Here is a 6,446-nt window from a genome sequence, read left to right as displayed (position 1 = left end):
GTGCGTGCGTGCGTGCGTGCGTGCGTGCGTGCGTGCGTGCGTGCGTGTGTGTGTGTGTGTGTGTGTGTGTGTCATTGCGTGAAGCCGACACGGGCGAGCACTATTATGTTGTTTTGACTCACATAAGTTATCGATTTAAGAGAATCGAAAGCTGACAGCGGCGAACAGGAAGAAGACGAAAATTGTGTTGCGTTGTTTTGAATCGGTTCGGTTCGGTTCGGTTCGGTTCGGGAGTTGCGTGAGAACCGTGATCCAAAACTGCTTGTTTTTTCCTATCCTTTCTTTTTTATTTTCTGCAACAAACATATTTTAACATATTCAATTATTCCTTTCCTACATTATTTCCTGCATTACTAAAGCTCTTGGAAGTTCTATACTAGAAACCTTCATTAATTTAACACGCGTCTTGTACGAAAGATATTTCGCTTAGGCCCGCCACTGCACGGGAATAAGAAGCGTTGGGAATAACGTGTCCGCGACCCATGAAATATCGAGGAGAAACGGACACGTACGCGATGGGAAACAACGCGATACGATGCACATCCACGTAAACTGCATTGCTTCGGGACCGTTACAATGAGCATAAGAATACTTGGTTTGAAAAGGTCGCCCGTTCGGACTTCAGACATCGACCAATGGAAACAACATTCTTCTTCGATTCGTGCAAAGTTACATTCCGCGGGAAACAAAACAATTTAATGGGTGTCTCGAAGAATGGCTTATGTTAGAAATTTTTCAAAGTCATTTTACTCAACCAACTATGATATATTCTGTTGTTTTTAATAATCGTCAATGGTCGGCGTGAAGATAATATGTAAAGATAAATATGTAAAGTGTAAGGTAAAATTGGAGAAGGTCCCTGTGCTGTACCGGGTGGTCGGAAGATCGCTAGTCGATCATAGTAACACTAAACTAATTCTTATATTCAATATATAATGAATTATATACAATTATTTTATGCAATATGCAATTCAGTTACACGTAAAATGTTGTTGCATTTAAATGAAAAAAGTGTTTTTAAGACTGGTCTCACCACAGTAGAAGTATAGTTATAAATGAACGTCGAAAAGTCGGAAATTTAGCCACACTATTTAAGATGAATAAAATATTTTTTTTTTAATATTGTACACATATACACTAAATATAAAACAAATATTAAATGAACATGAATTAAATGTGCTTAGAATGTACATGAAATATTTAAAACAATTCAAAATATATAATAGAAACAAGATGTATGAAATGTAAGTTTAATATTCGCACAAGTAGCACAAAATATTTAATAAATATTTTTTTCAAATATTAAAGGAATATATTTTTAGACACACTGTTTAAGTTCATGAATAAAATATTTTTATCGTTAGGTTCAAAACACGAATCCTAAACATTATAACAACAACAGTGCATGTCACTTAGAGAGGGAGGTAGATGAAACTTGATTGCAGTTTAATTAATACAGTTTTTATTTTAACTCTCTAAGGTGCAACATTTCACTGGTAGGTTCAAAACATGAATCCTAAACATTATGCCAACAACAGTCCACGTCTCTTAGAGAGGGAGGTAGATGAAACATGATTGCAGTTTAATTATTAGAGCTGCTATTTTAACTAAGGTGCAACATTTCACTGTTAGGTTTAAGAGACGAATCCTAAACGCTATCTCAACAACAGTCCATGTCACTTAGGGAGGGAGGTAGATGAAACGTGATTGCAGTTTAATTATTAGAGCTGCTATTTTCACACTCCAAGGTGCAACATTTCACTGTTAGGTTTAAAACATGAATCCTAAATATTATGCTAAAAACAGTTGATGTCACTTAGAGAGGGTGATAGATGAAACTTGATTACAGTTTAATTATTAGAGCTGCTATTTTCACACTCCAAGGTGCAAAATTTCAGTGATAAATTCAAAACGAATCCTAAACGTTTTCTAAGAATATTTACTAAAGTGCCGCCAAAAAAGATAATAATTGAATCTTTTAAGAGTGTTAAAAGGAAATATATCAATTGTTATCATTTTTCAGCAAACTTTTTCCAATAAAAAGCCTACTTTGCACGATGATTTCATTCCAATTTTTAGTTCACATTCAATTTTTTCGATACTACATTTCTACAATTCGTGGGAATGGAAATTTGAAAATTGATCGACCGATCGTTTTTTAAATTTCCATTCCCACGAATTGTAGAAATGTAGTATCGAAAAAATAAACAAGATATCTCAAAGATCTCTCTGCGAAATGATTCCTAAAAATTACCAAATGTACTTTAAAACATACCTAAACTACTCTCAAAGTTAAACAAAAATCAAGAAAACTTTCTCTTCAAAAAAAAAATCACGAAAAACACTTAACACGTTCGTCGCCACGTCACCCAGAAACGGATGACAGAACTTTCTATTAAGGAACTACAAAAATAAATTTCAAAGGTCAGACAATAATAAAAATAAATCTGAACAGGTTTCGTGAATTTGCCGACGTTAAAAAATTAAATGCTACGAGAGATGTTAAATTATCTAATGTACAATAGTCTAGACAAAATTTTAAGTATATAGAAATTTTCACGAGTTTCAACTTGGCAGGCAACGTGTTAACACTTGGTCTCCTGATATGACTTACCCTTAATTATTAATTTCAATTAATTTCGACAAATGAATTTTCACGCATCCGAAGAAGCGGAAGTATAATCCTCCTCGAGTATAATCCTTCCGGAGAGATCAAGCAGAGCATTCGGTATACAGAAGTCGACGTAATAAATGGACGTTCAATGTGCGTGCTCGAGAACTATGAAAGACAATCTGGAAAACCGCGGGGCGTGATAACGTAACAATGTGTAGTTTTCTCACACGTCTATCCAGCACCGATAACGAATAATTATCGGGTCGTAAATTAATCCGTCTCCGTTTTCGCTATTGCTATTTGTGCTATTAGATTCACACGCACTGATGTACTCTATGTGTATGAGCGGAACACTTCATCCTCGGTTTTCTTCTTTTTCCTACGTAACACGCAAATAGATCGACGGAGTTGAATGTGTAAATAAATGAACACTTTTGCAACGGTATTGCACATCGAAAACGCGATTGTTCTCTTATCAGCTAGGAGTCTGCCACATTTCCACGTAAATGCTAACAGGTTTAGACGGGAGTTACTTAGAAATCATGTCAGATGGAATGCGGGAATAATGTAAACGAAGAATGAAACTCGCAATGTATCCGGGTAAATTTTTAGTGAAATGCGAAGGAGAAGTAATTATTAATAATTATTTTTAATGCAGTTATTTGAAGATTAAAAAAAGTACCAATTTATTTTACGTAACAGCGTAGCTCGTATAATGAATTATTTTTATCGGAACGAATATTAGAAATAGCTATTGGAAATAATGCAGTTCGATACAGTTATTCGAAAAATAAAAATAGCACAGATTCGTTTGAGATAATAGCTATCTGAAATAATGAATTTTAGTTGAAATGAAAGTATGAAATAATTCTTATAAGAATTTATTTCACTACAGTTATTCGAAAAATAAAAATAGCATCGATTCATTTGAAATAATACCTATTTGATATAATAATGAATTATTTTAATTGAAACGAAAATAAGAAGTAATTCTTACAAGAATTTATTTCTGTACAGTTATTCGAAAAATAAAAATAATATCAATTAATTTGAAGTAACTGTTACTGGCACTTCAAATAATTAATTATTTTTAGTAAAATTAATTTAATTTACTAAAATTAATCTTAGTAAAATTTTTAGAAAAAAAAAGAGTAATAATTGAGAAATAATTGACTTCGAATCGTTATTTTCAACGCAGTTATTCGCAAACAAAAATATTACCAATTAATTGAAAGTAATAGGCAATTCATACATTATACATATATATGTATATATTAATTGTCATGCATTGGTACGTAGTAATATTCTTTAGAATAATAATTCAATTAGAATTAATTTTTAACCGACTTCGAAAAGGAGGAGGTTACTCAATTCGACATGTATATTTTTTTCTTAATAATGTATTAATGTCATATATTTATTATGTGTATGTGTATATACATAGGTATATCCAATATGTGTATATAAGTGTGTGCGTGCGTGCGTGCGTGCGTGTGTTTCACACCTCCCGAACCACCTATTTCAAGGTGTTACAACATTTTCGGGACACCCTGTATATGCAGAGTGGAGGCGAGTTGAAACAACTTTTTCCTTAGCGAAAATGTTGTCCGAGGCTTCGTTGAAGAGATATTAACGGAAAACACTGACCAATCAGAGCGCACGGATACCGTTGGAGCGGCCGCGGTAGCGTATGAGCGCAGCCGCCTAGCGCACAGTCTACGCCTACCGCGGCCGCTCCAACGGTATCCGTGCGCTCTGATTGGTCAGTGTTTTCCGTTAATATCTCCTCAACGAAGCTTCGGACAACATTTTTCGCTAAGGAAAAAGTTGTTTCAAATCACCTCCCGAACCACCCCTTTTAAGGTGTTACAACATGTTTGGGACACCTTGCATATGTTTTGGTATTTCGTAATAACGAAAATTAAATTAATTATTATTCTAAAGAATATTACTACGTACCAATACATAATTTTGTTGTATTGCATCTGCCTTTGGATTTCTTTAACTTCCCCCTCCCCTCCCCTCCCCTCCCCTCTCCTCTTCCAGCCCCCACCTCATCCCCTCCAGGTTCTTTTGATTTCTCCATTGTCCATTTTAATTTGGCTGTAACAATTTCTCGCAAGATATTCTCATGGCTCGTTACTCCCAACGTTACTTCGACAAGTAATAAATAGTAAACGATCGTAGCGTATTAGAAACGATTCCCGTTGTTTCGATCAATAACGTAACGCGAGACGAACGAACGTGCATTCGATACCGCGCCTGGTGTTTCTTGTACCCGATAAACGTTATACGCGATGCGCCGCAAGAAAAGAACTCGTTGTAACAGTATAGATGTCGGCGTGGCACCTCGTGTAATCGCCTCGTTCGTACGCGCTCACTGTCCGCGTGTTATGCAAGTATCGATAATGAACGGAATACGTGTTATACCCGACGTGATTACTAACCAGCGCCGAGGAATCGCGGTACAGTTGGAGCAAAACGTATTTAGATACGCCTTGACATCCATTTAAAAGCATCGATGTGTTCTCCACCTGCGTCATCGGATGCGAATTTCTGAAGAGTCGATGACTCAGTAAACGTGCCATTTAATAGCACCGGTTTTTATGTCGCTAGGAAGCTGACGATATGCATTATCGTTCTTTTTTAGACTAGATCTCACGGCGGTGATTTCATCGTAATTCATAAATTGAGGGGATTGCCATTTTTTAACGTCGTGCGTTGGTTGATCGATGTACGATGTTACGTTATTACGAAAATTGAATTCATTCTAATTAAAGATGTAAGACAACAAAATATAATAGATATGTGAGATTAATATATTCTTAAGAAACTTAAATTAATAATTATTCTAAAGTATATTATTACATACCAATACGTAATATTTAATATATGCATATAGTATATATATACATTTTTTAAACTATAATTTATAATTAAAAATATTAATAAATAATTTTAATTTACAATTATAACTATTAATATATAGGCTACACCTATGTATATACATATTATAATTTATGATAAATATATGAGATTAATATATTCTTAAGAAACTTAAATTAATAATTATTCTAAAGTATATTATTACATACCAATGCACAATAAAATTACTATGCAAAAATAACTTCACTGTGCTTCCAAAATTACACAAGATTTGAGTATTCGTTATCGACAACTATTAAAAAAAGAAAAATATCAGCTCACGAATGTCAGACAACAACTACATAGTACCCTTTACAGAAACATGTACTGTGAGCTTCGAAAGAGAAACAGTTGAAACTGTTAAAATGGAAAAGAAAAGTAAATGCTCCGACAAAAAAAAGTTAAACAAACAGTCATTAATTCCGGCAAGCCTTATCTCGATGCATCATCGATATCAACTCTGATCGAAGTAAACGTTACTATTTGCATTAAGGAAGGGAACTGGTTTCGCTCGATCTGCAATCAAGTAAAAATAGAAACCACGCATAAATTGTAAAACACGGCCCCGTTAAAGTTATACGGCTGAATTAAAACGAAGATTTATTACTGTCGAGACTTCGTCAAATCACCATAAATGTATTTTCTAGTCATTGCTTCGCGTTAACCATTTTCTTTTCAGCGAAACAGATAATAAATTAATAAAATTATTAGCTATGAAAATTTTTCTAAATATTCTAAATATTCTAAATATTTTGAATATTCTGAATATTCTAAATATTCTAAATATTCTAAATATTCTAAATATTCTAAATATTCTAAATATTCTAAATATTCTAAATATTCTGAATATTCTGAATATTCTAAATATTCTGAATATTCTAAATATTCTGAATATTCTAAATATTCT

General features: G+C 33.6%; 1 protein-coding gene and 1 long non-coding RNA gene across 9 annotated transcripts in view; one reads left to right on the top strand and one right to left on the bottom strand.

The window, feature by feature from the left end:
- The window catches only part of LOC128885346 (uncharacterized), a 7,683-nt gene extending 2,300 nt beyond the window's left edge, over positions 1-5,383 (bottom strand). The window contains exons 1-2 of one of the 4 annotated variants that reach the window (XR_008459593.1): positions 4,964-5,383; positions 123-293 (exon numbers count right to left, since the gene is read on the bottom strand). This is a non-coding gene — a long non-coding RNA (uncharacterized LOC128885346). Of the gene's footprint in view, positions 1-122; positions 830-4,963 lie in introns of those variants that run through there. The other 3 variants (XR_008459594.1, XR_008459592.1, XR_008459591.1) reach the window with 3 other exon arrangements.
- The window catches only part of LOC128885336 (putative phosphatidate phosphatase), a 79,681-nt gene that overhangs the window by 15,098 nt on the left and 58,137 nt on the right, over positions 1-6,446 (top strand). The gene's annotated exons all lie outside the window — the stretch shown is intronic.

Source organism: Hylaeus anthracinus, unplaced genomic scaffold, assembly GCF_026225885.1.
Source record: "Hylaeus anthracinus isolate JK02 unplaced genomic scaffold, UHH_iyHylAnth1.0_haploid 11981, whole genome shotgun sequence".
Classification (NCBI taxonomy): domain Eukaryota; kingdom Metazoa; phylum Arthropoda; class Insecta; order Hymenoptera; family Colletidae; genus Hylaeus; species Hylaeus anthracinus.
The sequence above is the reverse complement of the archived record's forward strand: the minus strand, read 5'-3'. Positions and strand labels throughout refer to the sequence as shown.